Genomic DNA, 12,115 nt, shown 5'->3' with positions numbered 1-12,115 from the left:
GAGCAGTGAGATATTCCTGGATTATGCACAAGTAAATAGGAAATGAACTCCAATTCTTCTGCTTGCAAAAGAGAGAAGGAGTGGCTGCCAATGCAGGCACATTGGTAGCTAGGTAGAGTAAAGAGAGTAAGCAGTGAAGCACAGGATGACAGAATAGACGACTAGGGGAGCATGGCTGACGTTTCTAATTTTGTCATGAATCAACCTGTGCTCACCCTCTAGTAGCTAGGCACAGAGCAGGCAGGTGTCACTTAGGAGGCACTGTGTAAAGTATTTGTGAAACACCTAAAACAGTAACACAGTGAAAACACCACCAAGACACTCTAGACCAAATTAGAAAAATAGAGTATATATTTATGAGCAAAACAAATCCAAGGACACAAAAATCCAATAAGTAGAAGTCTATATGAGTTTTTAAATATTCAATGCAACTGTAGTCATTAAAAGCATAAAATACCAGCCAGGGCTTCCTGGTTCTGCTAGACTAGGGTAAAGTCAAGAGCTTAGACCCACCACGATGGAGTGCACGACAGCTACAGTGACTAACTTTGTACTGCTGAAAGGATACCTTGTATGCAGGGTTGCGTCAACATCAAAGTTCCGATGTGAGGAGCAGAGGAGACCATGTGAAGGCGATCTGTCAGTTCTGATTTGCACAGTCAAGGGATGCATTGTGACGAGAAGCAATATCATCGAACCTCGAGCAGTGGTGCAACGTTGAACCCTTTGCGATGATGGTGATGAGTCGCTGTCAAGCTGAGCAGCCGGCGACACAAAGGTGATGCATCAGGGCTGATGTAATGCATTGATCCTGAGCCGTGTAGTCAGTAATGTGATGTCCTCATCCTCATGGCAGCAGCAAGGCACCAGTGTCAAGGTGAAATGCAGCTGTTCAGATCGGCGTAGTGCCACCGATGCATGGATTCTGCTGGATCAGCACAGGGAAACCCACTTCCAATGGCCCAGCACTGGGTTGGCATCACTTAGCAGGGCAGGACTCACAGTTGGTAGAGTCCTGCAGCTATTGCAAATGTGAGTGAAGTCTTTCATGTCCCTGAGACTTCAGACCAGGAGGCAAGCCAGCAAGCATTTGGAGTCACTCTGATTCTGGGGATGGAGAGATGCAGGTCCAGTCCTTCTAACTCCCAGCAACACAAGGAGGGCAAAACACAGGTTGGCAGGCACAGCAAAGCAGTAGTCCAGCAAAGTCTAAAAGACTTCCAGAAGGATGATAGTCCCTTCAGCACAGCAGTACTCCTTCCAGGCAGAATGTTCTCATGTTCAGAAGTGTACTGATTTAGTGGTGTTTGAGATCCATTACTTATACCCAGTTGTGCCTTTGAAGTGGGGGAGACTTTAAAGAGAGGACTCTGAAGTGTCCCCGATCCTGCCCTTCCTATCCTGGCTCCAGAAACACTACAGGGGGTTATGCAGCCCTTTGGTTGGGCTCAGAACCCAACCTATTCAGGTGCAATTGTCAGCTCTTCCCTGTCATCCTCCCCAGGGTGACCCATCAAGTTGTCAGTGGCCATCAGATACAACTAAGCTCCCTGTGTGTGGCTGTCTAGAGGGAAGGCACAAGAGCCCAGCTGTCACCAACCCAGATGTGTACTCAGAGACAGGCAGAGGTACTTAATGGTTAAAGTAACAATACACCAACATTCTAAATGTGGCATTTTCAGACTTAAGATTCAACTTTACCATAAATTTTATTTTTACATTGTGAGTTCAGAGACACCAAACTCAAAATATCTATCTGGTCCCCACTGGAAATTACTCCTATAAAATGCAATAGGGCAATCCCAATGTTAAATTAGTGGAGGTATAGGCCTTGCAGTAGTGAAAAATGAATTTGAGAGTTTTTCTCTACCTGGACATGTAAATCTTAAAAGTACTTTCCCAGCTTTTTAAATACACTGCACCCTGCCCCTGGGGCTTTCCAAGGCCTACCTCAGGGAAGACCTATATGTATTAAAAAAAGAAGGATTGGGCCTGCCAAGTGTGTTAACTTGCCACGTCAACATGGCAATTTAAAACTGCACACATAGGCTCGACAATGGCAGGCCTGAGACATGTTTAAAGGCTACTAAAGTGAGTGGCACAATCAGTGCTGCAGGTCCACTAGTGGCATTTAATTTACAGGCCCTGGGCACAGGTGGTGCACTTTACTGTGGACTTACAAGTAAATTAAATATGCCAATTGTGGATAGGCCTATGTTAACATGTTTTAGGGAAAGAGCACATGCACTTTAGCCCTGGTCAGCAGTGGTAAAGTGCCCAGAAAAAACAAAGTCAGCAAAATAGGAGATCAGAAGTAAAAAATCTAAGGGGAAACCACGCAAAGGATGCCAGGGCTAACACGTGTCCCCCCAACTGAAAGTGAGGAGAGCTAACCAACCCCTTGGGATTTCTCTTCACTAAGGTGGAAAAACCTGGCGAGATCATCAGCGCTGGGATGGTCTGTTCCAGGATGATGTTCTACTGTAAAGTCCATTCCCTGTAGGGAGAATGACCATCTCAACAGTCTGGAATTCTCATCCCTCATCTCCATTAAGCATCTTAGGGGCCTGTAGTCTGTCGGAACCCAGAAGTGAGTGCCAAACAGGTATGGCTTTAGCTTCATCAGTGTCCAGACCACAGCAAAGGCTCCCCTTTCTGTTGCTCTCCACCTCTGTTCCCAGGGAAGTAGCTTCCTACTGATAAAGGCTACGAGTTAATCCAGACCCTCTTCATATAGCTGTGAGAAAAAGACCCCTACACCATGCACTGAGGCATCTGTTTGTACAATGAATTCTAAGGAAAAGTCAGAGGCCTTGAGCACTGGTGTTGTGCACATGGCCTCATTCAGGGTGTTAAAAGCTTTCTGACACACCTCTGTTCAAATCACCTGATGTGGCTTCTTTCTGGATGTCTGACCTATCAAGGGGGCAACAATTGTGCAATGCCCCTTGATGAATCTCCTGTAGTAACCAGTGAGGCCTAAGAAGACTCTCACTTCTGTCTGGGTCTTGTTGGTATCACAAGCCACAATGGTCTCAATCTTGGCCTGGAGGGCCTGCACTTTGCCACTTTCCACTTGGTGACCCAACTAGACCAGAGAACCCTGATCTATCTGGCACTTACTGGCTGTGATAGTCAGGCCTGCCATCTGCAGAGCCTGACACACTTCCCTCAGGTGGCACAGGTGGTCCTCCCAGCTAGAAATGAAGGTCACAATATATTTTAGGTAGGAGGCACTGAAGGTCTTCAACCTAGCCAGGACTTAGTTGACCAACCTTTGGAAGGAGGCAAGGAGGTTCTACAACCCTAAGGGTATGACCCAGACCTGGAAGTGCCCTTCTAGTATTGAGAATGCAGACCTCTCTTTTGCCCACTCTGTCAAGGCAATCTGCCAGTACCCAGATGTCAAGTCAAACGTGCTGAGGAACTTGGCAGCTCTAGGCCAATCCATGAGCTAATCAGCTTGGGAGATGGGACGCGCATCAGTCTTGGTGACTGCATTGAGCCAATAGTAGCCATGCAGAACCTAAATTCAGGTATAACACCTGGAGGGGCAGCTTTGGGGACTAACACTACTGAGTTGGACCAAGGACTGCTGGAGGGCTCAATTACCACTAACACCAGCATTTTGGAAAAGGAAAGGGAAGAATGGAAGAGGACTCCAAGATATTTGGCCAACATCAAAGAAGTTGGGGGTGGTACCAAGATGATAAGGCCACCATAGACTGAACTAGACAGACGTATCATTACCAAAGATGAGGACCACAGTTATGTAACTATTAAGCTTGATACAGTTACTAAACATCCAGGGAATTATTTACAAGCAGCTTGCACCGCTGATGCATTACTTTCTGTGACGCACTGGTGGCGCAAGCCCATGTCTTCAAGGCCATGCAAAGCCACTTTGCGTGGCTTTTCATGGCTTTGTAGAAATGGAGTAAGGCAATGCAGCTAAAGTCACTGCATTGCCTCACTTTGCTTCAAAGAGGAATTCCATGGGTGTTGCAGTGGGTGTTCCCACATAACACCAATGGGCTTTGACGCATTCCCAGATTTACAAACCTGGGAATGCATCAAATGCTTATGCCATCCCAGGGGTGGTGTAAGGGTGGTGCAACGGGGAGAACTCTTTTCATTTCTCCCTGTTGTTAACTCTTTCTATATGTTTTGCACTTTGCAGCACACATAGAAAGAGAAAAATTACTCTCATGATTGTTTTTGTGCAGAAAGGTGCAACAAGGCTTGTGACACTATCAATCAATCAGTTACATTTATAAAGCGCGCTACTCACCCGTAAGGGTCTCAAGGCGCTGGGGGGGAGGGCGGGGGGCAGTGCTCGTAGAGCCAGGTCTTGAGCTGCCTTCTGAAGGGGAGGTGGTCCTGTATGGCGCGAAGGTGGCTGGGAAGGGAGTTCCAGGTCTTCGCTGCCAGAAAAGAGAAGGATCTTCCTCCGGCGGTGGCTTTGCGGATGCGGGGTACAGCTGCCAGGGATTGTCCGGTCAAGCGTAGGGTGCGTGGAGGAGTGTAGAAGGAGACGCGGTGGTTGATGAGTTTTGGTCCAAGGTTGTGCAGGGCTTTGTGTGCGTGGGTGAGGAGTCGGAAGGTGATCCTCTTGTTGACTGGGAGCCAGTGAAGTTTCTTCAGGTGTCCGGAGATGTGGTGGTGGCGGGGTATGTTCAGGATGAGTCGTACGGCAGCGTTCTGGATTCGTTGCAGTTTTCTCTGCAGCTTGATGGTGATGCCAGCGTATAGAGTGTTCCCATAGTCCAAGCGACTGGTGACGAGGGCGTGGGTGACGGTCTTCCTGGTGTCGGTGGGGATCAAGCGGAAGATCTTGCGGAGCATGCGGAGGGTGTTGAAGCATGCCGAGGTCACCGAGTTGACCTGTCTGGTCATGGAGAGGGATGAGTCCAGGATGAAGCCGAGGTTGCGTGCGTGGTCGGTGGGTTGGGGAGTGCTGCCCAGGGCGGGAGGCCACCAGGAGTCGTCCCAGGCGGTGGGTGTAGGGCCGAGGATGAGGACCTCCGTCTTCTCTGTGTTCAGTTTAAGCCGGCTGTCTGTCATCCAGTTTGCTACTTCCTTCATGCCTTCGTGTAGTCTGCAGTCTTGCTGAGGTGGGGTTGTTGGTGAGGGATAAGATGAGCTGGGTGTCGTCGGCGTAGGATATGAGGTCGAGTCCGTGTTTTCGTGCGATGTTCGCCAGGGGGGTCATGTAGATGTTGAAGAGGGTGGGGCTGAGGGAGGATCCTTGGGGGACGCCGCAGATGATCTCTGTGGCTGTGGATCTGAAGGGGGGGAGGCGGACTCTCTGAGTTCTTCCGGAGAGGAAGGAGATGATCCATTCCAAGGCCTTGCCTCTGATGCTGGCGTTGCTGAGGCGACGTATCAGGGTACGGTGGCATACCGTGTCGAAGGCTGCAGAGAGGTCCAGGAGTATGAGGGCCACGGTTTCTCCTTTGTCGGTCAGGGATCTGATGTCGTCCGTGGCTGCGATGAGGGCGGTCTCTGTGCTGTGGTTAGCTCTGAAGCCGAACTGTGAGGGGTCGAGTGAGTCGTTGGTTTCCAGGGCGGTGGTGAGTTGAGCGTTGACGATTTTCTCAATCACTTTGGCGGGGAACGGTAGGAGCGAGATGGGCCGGAAGTTTTTGAGTTCGGTGGGGTCTGCTGTTGGTTTCTTTAGGAGGGCGTTGAGTTCGGCGTGTTTCCAGTTCTCCGGGAAGGTGGCGGTGGTGAAAGACGCGTTGATGATGTCTCGGAGGTGGGGTGCGATGATGTTGTCGGCTTTGTTGAAGATGTGGTGCGGGCAGGGGTCGGATGGTGATCCTGAGTGGATGGAGTTCATGATGCGGGTGGTTTCCTCTGTGGTGGTTGGGTTCCAGGTGAGGATGGTGGTGTTGTCAGTGGCGGGTTCCAGTGGTGGGTTCGTGTTGGTTGTGGTGAAGCTGTTGTAGATGTCGGTGATCTTGTGGTGGAAGAAGGCTGCGAGGGAGTCGCAGAGGTCCTGTGAGGGAGGGATGGAGTTGTTTTCTGCATCGGGGTTGGAGAGTTCTTTGACGATGCCAAATAGTTCCTTGCTGTTGTGGGCGTTGTTGTCTAGTCTGTTCTGGAAGGCTGATTTTCGTGCGGCGCGGAGGCGTTGGTGGTGTTGGCGGGTTGCGTTCTTGAGAGCAGACATGTTCTCCTCGGTCTGGTTGAGGCGCCAAGTCTTTTCGAGGGTGCGGCATTCTTTTTTGGAGTCCTTGAGGTCGGGGGTGAACCAGGAGTTTTTCTTGTGGTTGTTGGTGTTTGCTTGGGTCTTCAGGGGGGCCAGGAGGTTGGCGCAGTCGGAGATCCAGCTCGTGAGGTTATTGGCGGCTTCGTTTGGGTCTGTGGTGCTGGTGGGTTGGTTCTGAGAGAGGGTCGATGTGAGTTGTTCCGTGGTGATTCGATTCCACTGTCTTCTTGGTGGTTGCTGGGTGTGGTGGTGCACGGTGGTCTTCTTGAAGCTGAAGTGGACACAGCTGTGGTCCGACCAGGCGAGTTCGGTGGTGTGGCTGAAAGAGATGTGTTTGCTGGAGGAGAAGATGGGGTCGAGCGTGTGTCCGGCGTAGTGGGTGGCGGTGTTGACTAGCTGTTTCAGTCCCAGGTTGGCGAGGTTGTCCAGTAAGGCGGTGGTGTTGTTGTCGGTGTGGTTCTCCAGGTGGAAGTTGAGGTCCCCTAGGAGGATGTAGTCGGTGGACGGGAGTGCGTGTGGGCTGACGAAGTCTGCGATGTCTTCGCTGAACTTAGTGCGTGGTCCTGGTGGTCTGTACATGAGGGTGCCTCTGAGGGTGGTGTTGGGGTCGCTGTGGATCGCGAAGTGGAGGTGTTCGGCGTCGGGGAGTGAGTCGTCGACGTGGGTCGAGATGCGGATGGAGCTTTTGTGTGCGATGGCGATGCCTCCTCCGGTGCGGTTGGTGCGGTCTTTCCGGATGATTTTGTAGCCGTCGGGGATGGCTATGGCGATGTCAGGTGTCGAGGAGGGGTTCATCCAGGTCTCGGTGAGGAAGGCGATGTCCGGTGTTGTTGAGTGGATGAGGTTCCATAGTTCGATGGCATGCCTGTGGACGGATCGGGTGTTGATCAGGATGCAGTCGAGGTTGTTTCCGGGGGAGTCGTTCTTGTCGGGTGCGATGTGTGTTCGTAGGCAGGTAAGGCGGCAGTTGCGGCAGGTGAAGGATCCGTGGGTCCGCTTCGGGGTAGCGCGGTAGCAGCCCGGCGTGCTGCCGGGGTTGAGGGCGGTGAGGGTGGTGGTGGTGTAGGTCAGACGGGGGTGGCGGATGGGGTGGGGGTCGCGGGGATCAGGGGTTCGGGCGCTGGGCGTGGTCCAGGCGCGGACAGGCGCAAACGGGCTTGCCTTAGGCGCGCCAGCGGCGCGCCAGCGGCGCGCCCGCTGCGCGGCCTCGCAGCGGCCGCCATATATAGGGTAGCCGGGGAGGAGGGGTCAGCTGGGAGGCGGGAGGCGGGAGGGTAGGTGAGCCAATGGGATTGCACTTGAGGAGCGCAGAAACGGCAGGAAAAGCGGGAGGCGGGCGGCGGGAAAAAACGAGGGGAAAACGGCTTTGGGAAGGTGGCGAGAAAACAGGGGAAGAAGTGATGCAGACGACGAGAAAGGAGGAAAAAGGACGAAAAAAGGTGGAGAAAAACAAGCACAACGAGCAGGGGCACCGGGCGCACAGGGGGGGCCACGCACTCGGGGATACAGAAAAAAGGTGGAATTACATTCAACCAGGCAGTCTCTGAGGCAGGCACTCGGGGGTACAAAATAAAAGAAGGGAACCGGGCACTCTGGGGCCACGCACTCGGGGAACAAGGAGAGAAGTGGAAGCGGCAGTCACGGGGGCACACAGGCAGAAATAGGCAACACTGAGGCAGGCCAGCACTGGTGGCGCTGCGGAGGCGGCGGAGCGACCTACCCAAAATGTTGTGAATGAGGCCCCCAGTTTGCAACTGCGACCATGTAGTGACAAAATCATTCTTGGCCAAATTGACAGTATCACTGAAAGACACAATGATTAGTATAATATCAGTTTGTGACCAAAAATCAAAACATCAACTGAGAAGAGCAAATAGGCTAATGTAAATATTGAAAAGTATGGCAGTGAGAGGAGCCCCCCAAAGAGATACCACAAGTGACAGGAACAATAGAGAAATGAAATGGGGGAAGTTGGATGGTTTGAGTAAGATCAGTAAGAAAGAAATATAGGCATGCAAGTGCTTGTTTGAAGCAGTCATTGGCAAAAACATGACACATCAACATGTTAAGAGATACTGGGTCAATATCAGTTGAATGAGTAGGATCTGGGTAGCAGAAACATCTTGATTAATAATGCAGCATAGCACAGGATCTGCAAAGTGTGTATTCGGCCTGTCTGTATCCAAGGAAATTTTAAGGTCAGGAGCACATCCCTCACCTTGCACACCAGTTTGTGCTTTACTGATTGGTTTACAGACACTCAAGCAGCCCCCCCCCCCTTCACACCTGGCACAGTACCTTAAGTTTGTGAAGAGAACCACAAGGCAGCCACCTCCATTTTGGAGCCCCAAGTTCTGTGAGCCCTAGACAGCTCAGTAAGCAAGGCCAAAGAAAAAGTGGCAGGAGCACTGATTTTGTGCTGTGCCATTTTTAACTTTGCAAATGCTGTTTTCTTCTAAGAGCAACTGCTTCAATTTATTTCCTTGTTTGCCCTTAAGTGTGCTAAGGCTACTAGATGGAACCCCTCACACCTAAATTAAAGCTAACTAAGCAAACAAATTACCTCTAAACCTAACCCGAGTGTTTAAGAGACTGCTTAATCTGTTTGGTGATTTAAATTGTGTTTGGGGAGTGTGTGTAGCACTTGTTATTAGCCTGAAAAACATGTTTTTTTAAAGCGTGGCAATTGCATTAATATGTGGCTGTGCATTCAAGCCTCACCTGCAGGGTTCAACAATAACTGCCAAGTATGTATTAGGCCTTTCTGTATCTAAGGGAATTCTCAGCTCAGGAGCATTTCCCTCCCTCCTGCACACCAGTTTGTGCTTTAGTGACTGGCCCAACAACACCTGAGCAGGCCTCCCTCCTCCCCTCACACCTGACACAGCTCCTTAAGTTATAGGTCATATGCTCTTTAAATAGGTTTTTTTATTAAGTGTTGCATCCGTGTTCTTATTTGTTCCTAGGGCTCAGGTTTGTATTGGACTTTGGGCTTAGGATTTGTGTGCTGATTGTTTGATAGGGCTAGGTTTCTGATTGGTTCCTGGGTTTAGGGTTTCTATTGGATTTGGAGTTTAGGGTCAGCGATATGATTCATTGATATAGCCAGGGCTGTGATTCGTTCCTAGGGCTATGCTTCCCATTGGTCCTAGGGCTTAGGGCTAGGGCTCTGATTGGTTAGGGTACAGGTTAGTATTCCAATTGTCCCCCAGTAAGCCGATCAGTAGGGCTATTGCCCTTAGGGCTCAGGCAGTCTCCACCCAGGCATTGAGGCTAAGGGCAGAAAGGACAAGGGCAGTTGCCTATTTGCTCCTGTTCAGGTCGACTCAGGCCAAGGGCCAGGGATGCCTCCAATTTCACATTCTAAAAACACTGTCCAAAAACACAGCCATGGCCACAAACTCACAACAAATACACTATGCTTACTACAAACATCCACTTCCAACTCTTGCACAAAACTTTAGCTGTGAATAGAGCACACTTCAACATACCCTTATATGCCTTCACCCTCAAACCTATCTGACAACTTAGATCTACTCTTCAGGGATTTAAAATTCTGAATGGATCGCGTCCCCAAGATAGACCATTGAAATGACAAATTTGTCGAGATAGAGGAAACAGTGGAAATAAGGCAGGGCACGGACTCAACTTCCTATTTTTGAACAAAAGAGTACAGCAAAGACTTCCTCCTTAATGCAAAAATGTATTGCAATTTGTTGTGCACCTTACAATGAAGAGAAGGAATGAACACAAAATGGCGTGTTGGGGGCACAAACGTTCATACCTCGCAACCTGTGACCCTCCAAAAATGTCCACCTAATAGGCCACTTCACTTAGCAGACACTGATTTGGATTCTCCACAGTGCCGCTCAGAAGCCCTCCCGTTCAGCTCCCAATTACTGTGCATTCCCAAAACAACTATCACAAGATGCATTAATCAGGAGAACAATCAAAACTCTGCCAAAATTCCAGGCCCCAGCAATGCAATGCTACATTGAAAGATGACCTCCGGCTCAATACTAACTCAGAGAACTAGCCTCAGTCAAGGACCCAGGTAAAGGATTTCTGTTACAGATGCACCAAAATGCATGATCCAAAGTCCTGTACCTAACAAAATGGAACTACAACCTTTATCAATTGCCAGCAGGGTGAAGTAAAGCTCATCTTTTATCCTGATTTTGAGTTGCCAGTACACTCTAAACTGGGGAAATCTTCTAAGGCTGTTCCGGACCCTCCCTTCCCTAGCACATATCACCTCCAAAGACATTATTTGAGGTGACTTTTTCATGGACAACAGGCTCCTCTTTAAAGAATCTATGATGGTCACTTGCTCATCACCAGAAATTCAGTCGTTTGTCCTCACAGACCTAGAGGTCTTCAAGGAATCTTGCCCTACGCCCGCTACCCCGCTACTCCGCTACCCTGCTCTCCTAGAACTAACCCCCGACCCTTCCAAGACAAGTGCTGCCACTCCATCTACTTTCTTGGTGCTAAGAGGAGCACATAGGCCCTTATTATGACATTGGCGGTAAATGCTGCTTACTGCCACGCTGACGGCCGCCAACATACTGCCACAGTGGCGGATATCCGTTCACCATATTATGACACACACACACATCAATCCGACAGAATACTGCCACATACACAAATCTGCCAGACCAAAGGTCAGTGATAAAGTGGCGGTCCCAATCCCATACCGTTACGCTAATAAAACAACACACATCACAATATGACCCACGAATCACCATGGTGGACATTCAACTGCAGTACCCATTGGCGGTACATACCGCCGCACACAGAATGGACACCCCCATACATAACAACACTACATTGGCCAATACCAAATACACAACCTGACACTCATACACACACCACACCCACACCACTATAAAACACACACCCACATTACCCACAACCCCTTACCAACAACAATTGCCACCAGGAGACTGAGAAGAAGAACACAGAGGCAACTAGACACATACACCACTTACACCCATACACCCCTCATGACCTCCTCATCACAAACTCCGCCACATTACCCAACACACCCTTGCCAACACACATCACACAACACCCATGGCACCACAAAGGCACCCCCATTTCACTGAGGAGGAGTTAAGGGTCATGCTGGAGGAAATTGTTAGGGTAGAGCCACAGCTCTTTGGAGCACAGGTACAGCAGATATCCATTGCAAAGAAGATGGAGCTATGGCGGAGAATCGTGGACAGGGTCAATGCCGTGGGACAGCACCCAAAAACAAGGGAGGACGTCAGGAAAAGGTGGAATGACCTACAGGGGAAGGTACATTCCATAGCAGCAAGACACCAGCTCTCCATACAGAGGACTGGCGGTGGACCCCCACCTCTTCCCCCACCACTCACAGCATGGGAGGAGCAGGTACTGGCAATACTGTATCCTGAGGGACTCCCTGGAGCAGCCGGAGGACTGGACACTGGTAAGTCAATATTTACTACCTATCACCCCCCAATACATGCATGCCATCTCACACCCACACCCTCACCCCATCACTCCACTCCATCCCATACACTGCACCCACACATTTCACTAAACCCAATGCCAAGCCCTGCATGGACACCCCTCCCAGCCCTGCATCAACACCCATCACTAAAGCGTGCACAGCATAGGGAAACTAAAAATCCCACAATACATCATCATACACAAGCAGAAGCTGGCAGGGCAACACCAACGATAGAGGGGAAGCCAGGGAAGTACAAATGTCATACACTTGAAGCATAATACATCACTTACATCCCCACAAGTACCCCAGTCAATGTCAGTGAAGAAGAGGTGCCACCACTATCCAGTCCCCCAACAGATGAGGCCCCCAGTGATGACAGTAACTCTGGACTTCTGGATATGGATGACCTACCAGGCCCATCA

Source organism: Pleurodeles waltl, chromosome 11 (assembly GCF_031143425.1).
Source record: "Pleurodeles waltl isolate 20211129_DDA chromosome 11, aPleWal1.hap1.20221129, whole genome shotgun sequence".
NCBI classification, from domain to species: domain Eukaryota; kingdom Metazoa; phylum Chordata; class Amphibia; order Caudata; family Salamandridae; genus Pleurodeles; species Pleurodeles waltl.
Note: the sequence above shows the minus strand (reverse complement) of the source record.